The 15,208-nt window shown below is 43.7% G+C and overlaps 1 non-coding gene across 1 annotated transcript; it reads right to left on the bottom strand.

The window, feature by feature from the left end:
• Nucleotides 1-8,468: 8,468 nt before the first annotated feature.
• LOC120361921 (U6 spliceosomal RNA) lies at nucleotides 8,469-8,575 on the bottom strand. Its single transcript, XR_005577956.1, has one exon. It is a non-coding gene; the product is annotated as a U6 spliceosomal RNA (small nuclear RNA).
• Nucleotides 8,576-15,208: the final 6,633 nt, after the last annotated feature.

A 15,208-nucleotide genomic window follows, 5' to 3' on the forward strand; every position in this document is an offset into this window, starting at 1 on the left:
TTGTGTACTGCTGTGCTTTATACAAACATGTAGTCTTAGAAAAAGGGAAGCACAGGAAACTTACCACGTTTCTAAGAGGAAGGGAGAAATCCTGAAATTGGAAGTCAAGTGGTTAGATTTGAAGAGGAATTTATTAATAATAATAGTTCTAATAGTAGCTGTAGTTGTGTTCTGGCCGAATTTGTTGATTGTGCCCTAGGGTCGAATGTGAATTGGCAGAATACTTGGTGGCTCCTGGCGGCTTTTGAGGGAAAATGAGCCATCATTTCTGAAGAGGGAAGTTTGCTTGATTAAGGTGTAAATCACCTCAGAGTATGGCGTGACAAGCTCCTGGTTAGGACAGGGTAGAGAAGAGAAAGGTGATATTTGACCACAAAGAAGTCTTGATCCTCTTACTCCTCTGAATATTGTCAACACATTTCCTACAGAGGGGACAGAGAACTCTTTGCCCTGGCCCTGTTATAGTAAAGTAGTCCTCTAACAAGGACCAGAGAGAAGTCTGGTCTTCTGTAGGATATGCCCAAAGTGTGTCTTCTGTAGATACACCATGGCGTGTGCAAGCCCCAGGAGGTATGGGCAAGGCCCCAGCCAGAAGCCAGTAGCTAAGTTTGGAATGGAGTTTGGGAGAAAGGAAGACATGGGTTTTTACATATGAGACTTCAGTGGTGTTGCCTGGTCAGTAGTATTAAAGAATTTCTTCTTTTTTATAATTCCCGTGGCCAGCTTAGTTCAGGTGGCAGAACACCAGACTCTTAGCAAATGAATGTTTCGGGTTCCCAGTTGGAGTTTAAGCCATGGACATTTTAAATCAAGGCAATGAACTAGGTGTGGTGGCATGCCCCCCTAGTCCTAGCTATTCAGGAGGCTGAGGCAGGATGATCACTTGGGTCAGGGGTTTGAGGCCAGTGTTGGCAACATAGTGAAGCCCCTTTTCTAAAAAAATAACAAACAAACAAAGGAAATGGATGGAAGAACAAGGTAGAAGAGAGAAAAAAAAATTAAAGAGAAAGGCAAGGCACTGAAACATGGTACAGAAAAGCAAAAAAGCATGCATCTGGAAGTAAAGTGGCTTGTTTGAGTTGGATAAAGTATTTTCTCTGTTCCTGTTTAACTGTAAATAATGGAATTGGTTAGATGATCATAAGGTCTATTTCAGGTGCAAAATCTCTTATTCTGATTTAATGCCAGTCTAATTCTCCTGGTCATAGACCTGGTGCTATAATAGTTATAACAAGAGCCACAGAAATAACCACACTTTGATGTAAGCAATTTAAGTGTAACACCAGAGTAGGGTAGAAGCTTGGATGTCTCAGGATAAATCCTGAAGAAACAGTGATGCCAGCTGGCTGTACATTTCTGCTTACCTTGGTTCCTCCTTAGGCAACACAGAAATGTTAATCTTGATTACCTGCTCTCCTCCTGAGAATCTTGTGAGGGCTATTGCTAAGGAACAATTGCAAAGCACATTGCAAATGTGAGCTGCTATGGAGATGCTACTAAACAAAAATAATAACAACACTAATGATAGCTTCAGTCACTCAAGAACCTGTATAATCATCATTATAACGCCTTAGTTCACCAAAGAAAATACAGTTCTTATGAAAATATTGGCTTGAAAGCTTCAACAGGGATAACATTTTCAGATGAAGGCCACCATCGAAAGCCTGAAGGTATTTAGCTTCTGGGAGCAAAACATAGCATCTCTTTGGTAATCCAAGAAAACACCCCTGTTCCACCAACATAGGCAATACCCATCCTGATCCCATCCTCACTCTTCTGTTGTAAAGAATTTCCCAATGTGATTGTTTAATTTCTCAAGGAGAACTTGGTTGAGAAACAGCCAACTTGGATTAGGATATCACCCAACCTTTTTTTTCACATGACCTTCTTGAAATTTGATTTTTTTTTTTTTTTTTTTTTTGGGACAGAGTCTCACTCTGTCACTAGGCTGGAGTGCAGTGATGAGATCTTGGCTCACTGCAACCTCCGCCTCCTGGTTCGAGTGATTGTCCAGCCTCAGCCTCCTGAGTAGCTAGGACTACAGGTGTGTGCCACCACACCCAGCTATTTTTTTTTTTTTTTTTTGTATTTTTAGCAGAGATTGGGTTTCACCATGTTGGCCAGGATGGTCTCCATCTTCTGACCTCATGATCTGCCCACCTCAGCCTCCTAAAGTGCTGGGTTTACAGGCACGAGCCACCGTGCCCGGCTGGAAATGGATTTTTAAAGGAAGACTAGGGTAAGTGAGGTTCAAAAAAACGTGGGCCCTTGCATTGTTTTGGGGAGCCCACTTTTCTGTGACTATGAACAAAGATCATTTCTTCTAGAAAAGGGATAGTGGAACATACTGGGCAGAGCTCTACTGGGTAGATAGTGGAACATACTGGGCAGGCCTGTGGTGTGTGTGTTGGGAGCCATCCTGTGACAGGGACTTTGGGTGGCTTCAGTCACCCACCTCTTGGATCTGAGGAGGCCTCAAAAAATCCTTAATGAGTCACTGTCATCTAAATCACTCAGGAAAAAAAATTATTGTGTACTTATTCTGTGCCATGGATTTTGCTAGGAATTGGTAGCTTTTTCCGATAATCCACAAAATCAGATGTGCAAGGCGAGATGATCTACACTGGTAGGTGACTGGATATGTTCTATGAGATTGGAGCTTGTGGGTCCAAAGAACCATGGTGATGCCTTTCATGTGACAATTGCTTTATAGTTTACTTGCATTGTCTCACTGCCTCCTCACTGTACCTGCAAGAGGTAGTGATACTATCCTCCTTCATAGCTGAGGACCCTTGAAGAGGTTAAGTGACCAACCCAAGATCACAAGACTGGTGAAACCAGTGCTTGAACTCTGGCTTCTGCTTCCGAGTCAAATTTTCTGTTTCCACTGCATAAAGATGCTTGATCTCTTATCACCACCAACACCAAGTTATGGCTGAAAAAGATCATCCTTAGGGTCTTTCCCCCTCAAACATGCTATCATTCAGTGACTCTAGGATCCTTGTTAAAAAAAAAAAAAACAACTGGTGGGGGGTGGGGGGAAAGGATAGAAATATCTCCCCTCCCTTTCTTTATCTCCTCTGATGAAATTTGATTTTATTCTGTGATATATAAGACCTGGATGAAGGTTAACTATTGTAATTGGGTACATGGTTAGTGGTGGAATCTGGATGTGAACTTCAGTCATGATTTTGCCATTGTTCCATGAAAACAGGAAATATTTGTAAATATACTTGGAAGCAACTTTAAAATTGTTGCATATGGTAGGATCTGACAGAATCACTTGAATGCAGAGAAAAACATTTTTTTCCTGTGAATTTTCAGGGAAATGCAATTATTTCCTTTCAGGTGATATAAAACCTTTTCGGAGGAATAAAGCATACCTAAGCCAAAGCATGCAGAGACAAGTGAGCCTTTAGTTGCAAGTCATGCTCTATTTAGTTATGTGTTTTTAAATTCCGTGACAGCTTCAGAGAAGGAGGAAAGGAGTTAACAGCCTACCATGTTCAAGGCATTATAATACATTATCTCACTTAATCCTCTCATCAAACCTGTGAGGCAGATGTTCTTATCACATCAGAAGAGGAAGTTAAAATCTAGAGAGATTAAGCAATCTATCTAGGGTTGCAAGGTTACCAAATTTCCTAAATGAGGTCCAGACACTAGGGCATACCCTTCTTCAACGATGAGGATGTCTCTTTTCCTTAATGTAGCTGCTTTCTTTCCTGTGTTCATTAAGTTTTAATTATTCTGCTTTGTCTTAGTCTATTGAAGGTCCCAGACTTACATGTTAGAGAAGGATGCACATGGGAGCCCATATAGGTTAATCTCTTACATTTATAAAAAAGGGAACAGCGTACAAGGAAGTATGGCCCCAGGTCACATGGAAAATTCATATGAGAGTGGGAGGTAAAATTAAAACTCAATTTCTTGAATTCTAGTTCAAAGTATCCTACTACTTAGGTGCATCAATGAAGAGAGAAAAAAATGAAGAAATAATCTTTAATACCATCTCATCCATAAGTAAAAAGGAGTGGCTGAGTATGGTGGTTTGCGCCTCTAATCCCAGCACTTTGGGAGACTGAGGCTGGTGGATCACCTGAGATCAGGGGTTCAAGAGCAGCCTGGTCAATATGATGAAACCCTGTCTCTACTAAAAATAAAAAAAAATTAGCTGGGCGTGGTGGCAGGTGCCTGTAATCTCAGCTACTTGGGAGGCTGAGGCAGGAGAATTGCTTGAACCCAGGAGGTGGAGGTTGCAATAAGCCTTGCACTCCAGCCTTGGCAACAGGAGCGAAACTCAGTCTGAAAAAAAAAGGAGAGTTAGAAAGAGTGAAACCCTGTTAAGTAAGTAAAATCAGCCATGATTCCTGCTATCCTGAAAGCTGACAGCGAAGACCTTCATCAGTACTTTTCTAAATGAGTAGATAATTACAAACTGAGATAAGCACAGTAAGGGTGTGTGACAGAAGCACATGTCTTAGACTGGAAGTGGGCAGTTCAGTGGAGAGCAAAGAGGGAAAATTCCAGGCTGAGATAAGTTCCTGGGGTCAAAAAGGGTAGAAGTAGGTCATTGAGTTTAGAGCTCAGAGGAGGAGTAAGGGGCATGGGGTGGAGGGTGGGTTGGTGAGATGAGGATGAGGAGGAAAATAACAGCCAGATAGTTATGGCCTTAAGTAGGCTTCATAAGGTCTTTACTCAGAGTTTAACGGGAAGCCATTAAGAGTTGTATGTATTGGTGACACAATCAGCTTTGTGCTTCTAAAGGATCACCTTTGTGTTTGAAAACTATTTCTAGATTTTAAAGCAGTAGACAAAGGACAGAGATTGTAAAGAGAAACGAGAAAGCTACAAAATGTACATGGAAACCAGTCTTGCTGCTTGAACCCAAACTGTGTGACAAAGACAGCAAGTGCTTGGGAAGCCAGAGAATCAAGGGATGGCTGCAGCTTGGAGGATATGAAGCAATTCAAGTGGGCTAAAATCTGAAGTCCATAGTAGGAAGGGACAGCTTCACATTCAGTCAGCAAATTTCTTCTTTTTTTTAAGCAGTAACTTATTTACTGAGAGCCTCCTCTTCCCACCCTTGCAGTTTCTAGGTCACTTTTTCCACTCATAGATTTTGTGCGCAAGCCCCAGAAAGATGGCTGGGGGCAAGGGCACTGTGTGTTGTTCAGTGAGACCCATAACGAAGTGTTGCTTAGAAATTTCTAAGTGAGGATATGGCCTGTCTGCTTCTAACAGCCTGCACTCAGGGGTAAAGAAATGACTTAAAGAAGGAACCTATATTTAAAATGGAAGTAGAGTGTAAAAGTTTGGAAAATGTGCAGCCTGGGCAAGTGGCAGAGAAAGAATTCAAGCAGGGTGCAGAGCAATCATTGCTAGAAAGGTTAGCATGACTAAAAGGGAGCCTAGTGCTAATATCCAAGACAGTAGGAAAAAGGACTTGAGAGCATTTCAGAGATCTATTAAGCAGCCCCTCCCATCACAGATGCAGAGATTTGGTGCACTAGGCCCAGAGGTTTTATGCCAGGCCAGGGCCCCACTGCTGTGCACAGCCTTGGGACACCGCCGCCGCATCTTGGCCACTCTGCTCTGGCTCCAGCTTTGGCTCAAAGGGGCCCATATACAGCTTGGGCTACTGCTTCAGAGGGCATAAGCTGTAAGCCTTGGTGGCTTCCATGTGGTGTTAAGCCTGCAGGCGTGCAAAATGCAAGATTGAGGGAGCTTGGGTACTTCCACCTAGATTTCAGAGGATGTGTCAGAAAGCCTAGGTTCCCAGGAAGAAGCCTGATATAGGGGCAGAGCCCTTGCAGAGAAACTCAGCTAGGGCAATGCGAAAGGAAAATGTGGGGTTGGAGTCCTCATCCACAGTCCCCAGTGGGGCACTGCCTGGTGGTGCTGTGGAAATGGGGCTGCTACCTTCTAGACCCCAGAATGGTAGATGCATTGGCAGCTGGCACCCTCAGCCTGGAAAAGCTGCAGGCACTCAACTCCAACCCATGAGAACAGCCACATGGGCTACTCCCAGGGAAGCCATAGAGGCAGGGCTGTCTAAGGCTTCCGAGCCTACCCCTTGAACCAGCTTGCAGGACATGGAATCAAAGATTATGTAGCAGCTTTAAGGTTTAATGTCTTCCCTGCTCAATTTCAGACTTGTTTGGGACCTGTTGTCCTTTTTTTTTTTTTTTTTTTTTTTTGTCAGAGGTGTTTGAACCAGAACAATTTCATCTTAAATAGGGGCTGGGTAAAATAAGGCTGAGTCCTTCTGGCTGCATTCCTAGGAGGTTAGGAATTCTAAGTCACAAGATGAGATAGGAGGTTGGCACAAGATGCAGGTAACAAAGATCTTGCCGATAAAACAGGTTGCAGTAAAGAAGACAGCCAAAACCCACAAAGCAGAAACGGTGATGATATGGTTTGGCTCTATGTCCCCTCCCAAATCTCATCTTGAATTGTAGTTCCCTTAATCCCCACATGCTGAGGGCAGGAGGTGGTGGGAAGTGATTGGATCACAGAGGCAATTTCCCCCATGCTGTTCGCATGATATTGAGTGAGTTCTCATGAGATCTGATGGTTTTATAAGTGTTTGGAAGTTCCTCCTACACATATGCTCACACTCTCTCCTACAGCCTTGTGAAGAAGGTGCTTGCTTTCCTTTCCACCATGCTTGTAAGCTTCCCTGAGGCCTCCCCAGCTCTGCAGAACTGAGTCAATTAAACCTTTTTTCTTTATAAATTACCCAGTCTTGGGCAGTTCTTTATAGCAGTGTGAGAACAGACTAATACAGATAGCCTGGAGAGTGACCTCTGGTCCTTCTCACTGCTCATTGTATGCTACTTATAATGTATTAGCATGCTAAAAGACACTCCCACCAAAACCCAAACAGTCATGTCTGTGCTTGTCTCAGCACCATGACAGTTTACAGATGCGATGGCAACATCTGAAAGGTATCCCGTATGGACTAGCAAGGGGAGAAACCCTTGGTTCTGGGAGTTGCCTACTCCGTTCCCAGAAAACTTGTGAATAATCCACCCCTTGTTTAACATATTATTAAGAAATAACTGTAAGTATCCTTAGTCTAGCAGCCCAAGCTGCTATTCTGCCTATGGAGTAGCTGTTCTTTATTCCATTATTTTCTTAATAAACTTTCTTTTACTTCACTCTATGGACTCACCTGGAATTCTTTCTTGTACAAGGTCCAGAGCCCTCTCTTGGGTCTGGATCGGGACCCCTTTCCGGCAACATTTTGATGAATTTCTCCCTTCTGGAATGGGAATATTTACACAATGCCTGTATCGGTTTTGTATCTTGGAAGTAAATAATTTGTTTTTGACTTTACAGGCTCATAGGCGGAAGGAACTTGACTTGAATCTCAGATGAGACTTTGGACTTTGTTACTTTTGGGTTGGGGCTAGAATGAGTTAAAACTTGGGGGGATTATTGGGAAGGCATGATTTTATTTTACAACATGAGAAGCACATGAGATTTGGGGGGCCAGGGGTGGAACAATATGGTTTGGATGTCTGCTCCCTGCAAATCTCACATCGTAATGTAATCCCCAGTGTTGAAGGTGAGGCCTCCTGGGAGATGTTTGGATCATGGGTACAGATCCTTCATGAATAATTCTGCGCTGTCCTCTCAATAGGGACTGAGTTCTCACAAAACCTGGTTGTTTAGAAGTGTGTGTGTTACCTCCTCCCTCACTGTCTTGCTTCTGGTCTCGCTATGTGACATGCCTGGCCCCCTTTGCCTTCTGCCATGCTTGGAAGCTTCCTGAGGCCCTCACCAGACAAAGTATTGTGTCATACTTTTTGCACAGTCTGCAAAACCAGGAGCCAAAATAAACTTCTTTTCCTTGTAAATTACCCAGCCTTAGGTATTCCTTTATAGCAACACAAATATGGCTGAATACAGTGATGAACAGGACTGCCTCTTCTTTCCCTTCTTTCTTGGAGACCTGTCCTTCTTTCCCACCTTCATAGATGCCCTTTAAAAATCAGAGATCCTCAGAGAGCTTCCTGTGTGGAAGCAGTCATGTTTGTTCCTGTCTCTCACTTTCCTTCTTACTAATTCTGGTTATCTCATCAGAAGTGTATTTTTAAGAAATTCTCTTTTCTTTTGAGTCATTTTCTTTAGTGGAGTCAAGGTTATCTCTCGTCTGAACTTGTTTTTCAACTTCCAAGAATAACAGTGTTACTTTTGATTCAGATTCTAAAACATGTTCATTAAATTTTGCTGAGGAAATAAAGAAATGTAAAGAAGAAAAGAAAATCTGCAATTTAATAACTAGAGATAATCGTTGTTGTGACTGCACTGTCTTTCCTTTCAGTCTTTCTTTTCTTCTTTTTTTTTTTTGGAGGTGGAGGTGGAAATGGGGTTACATGTAGGAACATTCCTTAATGGGGTCAGTGACTTCAGTTAAAGGAGCCTCAGTTTCTCCACAGTCTTGGACATTAGAAAACAAAGAAAATATGGACTGCTTCACAAATTTGGGTGTCATCCTTGCGCAGGGGCCATGCTAATCTTCTCTGTATCGTTCCAATTTTAGTATATGTGCTGCCAAAGCGAGAACCAGTCTTTCTTTTCTTAAGTCATAGGTAGATTTGTTTTTAGACAATTAGGACACTCAAAAATTGTTTTGACATTTGCTTTCCTGAAATCTAGAGAACATATGTATGGTAGACAGTGCTCACCAATACCTGCTCATTTGAGAGATTACTCAACTAATGTCTGTCTTTATTTTTTTATTTCCTGGTCTCCGTTGCAGTTTAGACATGTGGTTTGTTCTGGCTGGTGAACTGTGAGAGGAAGTGATGTGTTGCATGTCTTGGCTGACGCAATCAAGGGCCGGTGTGTGTCTGTGTCATATAAACTTACCCTGATGCAGCAACTTTGGAAGTCACGTGTTTGAGAGAATGCTGCAAATGAATGAGGTGTGGCTGCAAATGCACAAGAGTAGAACGACCTACAGTAGGTATAGGAAGTCACTGGGATTTCGGAATTTATTGCTGTAGTATAACCTAGTCTATTCTGACTAATCCTATATGACTCTCCTTCCCTTCTTTATCACAAGCTCCAAGATGACGTTAAGACTTTATCTCCAATTCCTCTTTCACAAATCATTTTATTCTTGGACAGAATTATGTCTAGATTAACATTCCTCTTGTCATATTCTCTACCCTCTAGGAGATGAACTTTCCGATAAGACAAACCCAGAAACTAATCAGATACTTTCATGTTGGTCAAATTTGACTTCCAGATTAAAGATAAATTAGCTGTGAAAATAAAATGGCCAATAATGAGGTTGGTACGGTTGGGTTAATATCCCAGATACAAATCATGTAATAAATAGACTGCTAATCTAACACTGATATGGTGCTCTGCAGTTTTTCCAAGCATTTTTCATAAATGTAAAATAAGCATTCAATCTGAGGCAAGGCTGACTTTTTATGCATTGCAAATATCAATAGGAAAAGTCCTTCGCCAGTGCACAGTTCTCTCCTTCCTCCTTTTGTTGTGAACTCCTGGCTGCAGGGGAGGATGGGCCCCTGGTTAGGGCAATTGTGGTGCAGGAAGCATGAGTGGGAGGTGTGGCATACAATGTGGCTGGAGGGGAAAGAGACTTGTGTCCTCATTCTGGCTCTGCTCCTAATGAGCTATGTGACCTTTGGCAATTCCCACATTTCTCTGGGCTTTCCTTATCTATGAAAGGAGGAGATTGGACTGGCTAACTACTGGGATTCTTCCATCCCCGTTTGTTCAGTATTTCATGACTAGAACGTGACCATGTTTTACTTCATGGCACCTCCGTGCTTTTGATAGATTGTGTTCGGTTGCTCAGGGCCCCTGCTAGACTCATTCTCCTAAACAGGATCTTTGTCTCATGCACAGTTGAGTTACAAATAGATACACGCTATACTCTTTCTGCCTTACTTGGATGCCAAATTTAACTTATCATTCTGAGTGTAAATAGAAATGCTTCTTTTCTAGTATAGAAATATGTAACAGTTGTTGATAAATTAGAAGGAAATGGCCATTTAGCCATGTGTGTTAAGTGATTATGACTTAGCCTTATTTTCTAGAAAGCTTGACATACCTGAAGGATCATCAGGGCCTTTGATGATCCTCAAGAAAAGGAGGCTCAGGTTTTTGAGTTTGAAAGTCTGGACAAGTATTAGAACATTTTGTTAAGAAAATGAACATCTAAAAAATATGATTATCACTTTCCCTCCATGGGGTCTTTGTGCTGCCCCTAACGGGCCGTTCTATCCACTGCAAAATTGCTCAAAGGTACTGTGGCTCCCCAAGCGAGAAAGAGCAGGATGAAGGGGCCTGAGCCCAAACTGAGTAGCAGGACCCAGGACCTAGAGGGAGCGGGTATTCCTGTAGAGCACAGTTCCATGCAAACCTGCCTGGAGACAGCTTGGTAACCTGTTTTACAACTCTGTCATGCGTGAGGAATTGCGTTAGAAGCCCTGGGGAAGGATGTGGCAAAGAACTCCACTTGCCCTTAACAAGCTTTTAACTTATGAGGAAGGCATGTGGAGATGACTGTGATGCCAGCAGAATAAAGAAGTGTTATAACAGAGAGGAAGCAGAGGGATGCAGAGGAAGTAAGTGAGGCTAATAGAGGGACGGCTTCTCAGAGGCTGCTACTTGTTAACTTGAAGAGTTAGATTTACATAGTGGAGGGAGAATGGATATCCCAGGCTGAGGAAATAGGATGAGGAAAGACATGAAACATATTTCATGTCTGTCTCTCCTACTTAACTTTTTAGAACTTCCATTGCCTCATCTGTAAAACTGGGATAGTTTTATTTTATTTCTTTTTTTAATTTTTTAATTTTTTGAGACAGAGTGTTACTCTGTTGTTCAGGCTGGAGTGCAGTGGTGGCATGATCTCGGCTCAGTGCAGCCTCCACCTGCCAGGTTCAAGTGATTCTCCTGCCTCAGCCTCCCAAGTAGCTGGGATTACAGGTGTGTACCACCATGCCTGGCTAATTCTGTATTTTTAGTAGAGACAGAGTTTCACCATGTTGTCCAGGATGGTTTCGAACTTCTTACCTCAGGTGACCCACCGCCTTGGCCTCCCAAAGTGCTGGGATTACAGGCCTGAGCCACCGTACCCGGCCCTGGGATAGTAATTCTCACTTCCTAGCGTTTTGGAAGGATGAAATGAGATTGTGTTTGTGAGACTGTTCGGTTTAGTGTCAGTTTCCTTTTCCTTCTCTCCAAATGTCCAGCATTCCCCGATCTCTACACGTTTGCTCAGTCTATTTTTCCTTTCCGATTTAGTCTGTCTTTCCCACCCATGGCATTTAGACCTTTCTTGGCTCTACTAGTCCAGGTCCTTCCTTGACATAGGATGGAAAGCATGGATTTACCGCAGGGAATGTCAAATGTGGCTGGCCAAAAATTAATTTGGAGTTAAAGCCAAATTAATTTGGAGTAGAATGCAAGCTAGTCAATAGTAGGTATAAAAGGCAAGAATAATTACTGAGGGCTATCAGTTCTTTCATTCATTCATTCACTTGTGCCTTCATTCATAAAAGATGGGGATCTTTGATTCAAGAACATGCCTGGAGCTAAGGACTGTGTGGAAAATAAGAAAAGCATGTTTCCTAACCCCATGGTGCATCTCAACTAGCAGAGAAACCATAAATTACACATATAATCATGGTTGGGTGGCACATCAGTCTGTTCATTCTGCTATAACAAAATACCACAGACTCGGTGGCTTATGAACAATAGAAATTCATTTCTCACAGTTCTGGAGGCGGGGAATTTCAAGTGCCAGCATATTGGGTAACTGGTGAGGGCCTGCTTTTTGGATCATAGATCATACCCTTTTTTGCATCTTTACATGGTGGAGGAGACAAGGGAGCCCTCAGGGGTCTCTTTTAGAAGGTTAATAATTCCATCCACGTGGGCTCTGCCTCCCAAAGAGCCCTCCTCCAAATATCACATTTGGGACTAGGTTTTAACATATGAATTTTGGAGGGATGCAAATGTTCAGTCTATAGCAGGTGGTCATTAAGAAAGAAGTAATACAAAGTGCTTTGAAGGTATATACTGGGGAGGCCCTGATCAGTTTAAAAAAGTCAAAGTCCCTGAGAAACTAACATCATAGATAGGAAGGGTAGGAATCAATCAGATGAAGGTGCAGGTAGAGATAGAGAGAGGAAATCATGTCCCAGGCAATGGGAGCAGCACATGCAGAGGCCCCAACAATAGAGAGACCATGGTGCGTTAGAGAAACTAAAGAAGGGCCAGGCCAGCAGAAGCCCAGAGAGTGAGGGGCCAAGGGGCATGGGATGAGGCTGAAGAGATGGGCAGGGCCAGGCCGTGGGCAACCTGTTAAGGACAGTGGGTTATCCTGAAGGCAGTTTTGAGGTGTTTTAAGCAGGAGAGCAAGCAAATCGGATTTGTGTTTTACATTGATCGACATGAATGAATTCCAAAGATGGGGGCAAATGTGGGAGAGGGCGAATGCAGTCATCTAGGTGAGAGCCGCGGGGATGTGCTGGAGTGACGCGTCTTCTGGAGGGAGCAGCCAGGACACCGCACTCTGAGAGAAGTTCTGGCAGGCATGGGGAAAATGCTTTGGAGTGTGATGGGCCTTTGGGGCCACACAGACAAGAGTCACCTGCATGAATTTAGAGTTCACAAGAGCCAGATGGGCTGGAGCTAGACATGCGGCTCCTCTACAGTGCGATGTGGGAGTGGGCGGCGTGGCCAGAGAGGGTGTGCAGAGCAGGAAGGCACGCCTAGCAGTTGACCAACCAGTGTTCACCTGGACGGGGCAGATGAAGAACAGAAGCCGGAAGGTGGGAGAGAATATGGAAAGTGTGATGTCCTGGAGACAAGGGAGCTGACAGCTGTGGTTCATCCATGTGGAGATAAAATCTGTGTGGCACATACCTCCCCGTGAAGCCGAAATCATCACCGGCTCCTCATTGTGGCTGATGTTCCTCATTGCTCCTTCCAGCATCCTCTGGCCTGATTTCAGTGCCTTCTCTTCAGTCATTCAGTGCTGTATTCTGCCCCTAGCGCTTTCTTGACTTAGAGGAACATAGTCGGATAAAGTCTTCGATGAAAAATTCCTAGAACCTAACATGGTACAACTTGCAGGCACTTACGTCTTTCAAAAGATAAGCTTGGAAAAAACAAGGCCTTACAAGGCCTTACCTTGTTCAAGACCAGCCTGGTCAAGATGGTTTAAAACCTCGAGATGTTTTAAGTAGGAGAGCAAGCAAATTGTATTTGTGTTTTAAAACTAGCTATATAAATTCCAAAGGAGGGGCAAATGTGAGAGAAGGAGAATACAGGCATCCAGGTGAGAGCCACAGGGATGTACTTGAGTCATGCATCTTCTGGAGGGAGCAGCCAGTACCTGCGACCTTTGCAAAAATGAGGGCTGTTGACCCACTGAAAAAAGTAAATGCATGGGCATTAGGTACAAAGTAATTTAAAATTTTAAAAATTAAGATTAGGCAGCCAGGTGTGCTGGCTCACACCTTTAATCCCAGTACTTTGGGAGGCTGAGGCAGGCAGATCATGACGAGGTCAGGAGATCGAGACCACCCTGGCCAACACGGTGAAACCCTGTCTCTACTAAAAATTCAAAAATTAGCTGGGTGTGGTGGCATGTGCCTGTAGTCCCAGCTACTTGGGAGGCTGAGGCAGAAGAATCACTTGAACCTGGGAAGTGGAGGTTGCAGTGAGCCAAGATCGTGCCACCACACTCCAGCCTAAGCAAGAAGAGTGAAACTCTATCTCCAACAAACAAACAAATAAACACTCAAATTAGGCCTGGCACAGTGACTCACACCTGTAATCCCAGCACTTTGGGAGGTTGAGGCAAGTGGATCACCTGAGATCAGGGGTTTGAGACAAGGCAGGCCAACATGGTGAAACCCTGTCTTTACTAAAAATACAAAAAATAGCCGAGCATGGTGGCAGGTGTCTGTAATCTCAGCTTGTTGGGAGGCTGAGGCAGGAGAATAGTTTGGACCCAGAAGGCGGAGGTTGCAGTGAGCTGAGATCACGCCATTGCACTCCAGCCTGGGTGACAAGAGTGAAACTCCATCTCAAAAAAAAAAAAATTAAGATTAGGCATTGGAATATTTTATCCCATTAGCTAGATGTGGTGATTGACACCTGTAGTCATAGCTGCTCAGGAGGCTGAGGCTGGAGGAGGCTGAGGCAGGAGGATGGCTTGAGCCCAGAATTCGAGGTTACAGTGAGATATAATTGCATGACTGCATTCTGGCCTAGGTGGCAGAGTGAGACCTAGTCTCAAAACAAACAAACAAACACAAAACAAAAAAACAAAAAACAAACAAAAAAAATCGGCTGGGTGCGGTGGCTCAAACCTGAAATCCCAGCATTTTGGGAGGCTGAGGCGGGTGGATCACGAGATCAGGAGTTCAAGACCAGCCTGGTCAAGATGGTGAAACCCCGTCTTTACTAAAAATACAAAAATTAGCTGGGCGCGGTGGCAGGTGCCTATAATCCCAGCTACTCGGGAGGCTGAGGCAGGAGACTCGCTTGAAACCCTGGGGGGCAGAGGTTGCAGTGAGCAGAGATTGCACCACTGCACTCCAACAGAGTAAGACTCTGTCTCAAAAAATGAAATAAAAATAAAAACAAATAAATGAATAAATTTATTCCATACTTGAAAGCAATGTTAAAAAAAAATCCCTAAATCCAGTTCATACTAAGAGTAGAAGAGAGTAATAAGAAAATATATGAATGATAGACAGAGCCTATCTGTCAGAGTAAGGAGAAAAAAGATTAGAGAGGTAGGTGGGGTAGGGGCAGATTGTGTTGGGCCTTCGAAGTTTAATATCTGGGCTTTCATTAATGAGCAATGAGGAGCTGCTAGAGTGTTGTCAGCAGAGCAGTGAGGGGACGCAGAAGATTCTGACAGTGATGAACACCACAGGTTACCACATGAAGTGAGTGAAGGCTGAAAGATCCATCTGCTGCTCCAGGGCATGGAGGGAGAGCCTGGGCCAGGGGAAGCGGTGATGAGCTCACCAAACTGATGGGAGAGAGGGTAGGAGAATGGATCTGGGGAGGGAGGGCCATCTGGGTGTGCAGGAGAGTGGAAGGGGACTCCAGGGTAACAGTAAGATCTTGAGTCTGGACCACAGAAATAGGGAAGTCTGGAGGAGGAAATGGTTTGGGGGGGAAAATGATG

The sequence above is a fragment of the Saimiri boliviensis genome, chromosome 1 (genome assembly GCF_048565385.1).
Source record: "Saimiri boliviensis isolate mSaiBol1 chromosome 1, mSaiBol1.pri, whole genome shotgun sequence".
NCBI lineage: Eukaryota > Metazoa > Chordata > Mammalia > Primates > Cebidae > Saimiri > Saimiri boliviensis.